A 746-nucleotide genomic window follows, 5' to 3' on the forward strand; every position below is an offset into this window, starting at 1 on the left:
ATAAAAAATAAGAAAAGATAAACATTAAGTAAATACACAATATAAAAAATGGAAAAACTAAATTAAACATATATCTGAAAAATGTAAAGTTAAATAAATAAAAGTAAATTTACATTATAAAAATATTACACTAAAAACTTATAAAAATATATTTACTTATTATTTACTTTCCTTTTATTGTATATTTACTTATTATTGTTTAATGCAATGTTTCTATTTCTTATATTGTTTATTTACTTATTATTTATTTTTCCTTATATTGCAAATTTACTTATTATTTATTTTCTATTTTTTAAATAATAATGCCACGTGTCATCTTTCGGGAGAATTTTGTTTTGCTGATGTGGACGCTCTATGGAGCCTCAAATGGTCCCTTTTAGTAGTAAGGACTAGGAGTTAATCCGCGCTACGCGCGGGGCTATTTTGATTTTTAAATGATAACTATATATTTATTCATTTGGACGTTGTATTCTGAACAACAACAAAATTGTAAATTGTATGTTTGTGTGAATTGTAATTTCTTTAGAAAAAAACAGAAAACTATACATTTTTCTTATAGATGTTTCATATAGTTTTTCATTTTTTATATTATATATTTACTTATTATTTAAATTTTCTTAATTTGTAGGGCAATTCTTTCATAAAGTTGTTTTTAAGTTTTTGTCACAAAATAGTCATTAATAAGGAAATGACCAAAATAACCCATTTTATTTTGAAAATTTTAATATTTATTTTTAATTTTTCAA

Source organism: Brassica oleracea, chromosome C8 (assembly GCF_000695525.1).
Source record: "Brassica oleracea var. oleracea cultivar TO1000 chromosome C8, BOL, whole genome shotgun sequence".
NCBI lineage: Eukaryota > Viridiplantae > Streptophyta > Magnoliopsida > Brassicales > Brassicaceae > Brassica > Brassica oleracea.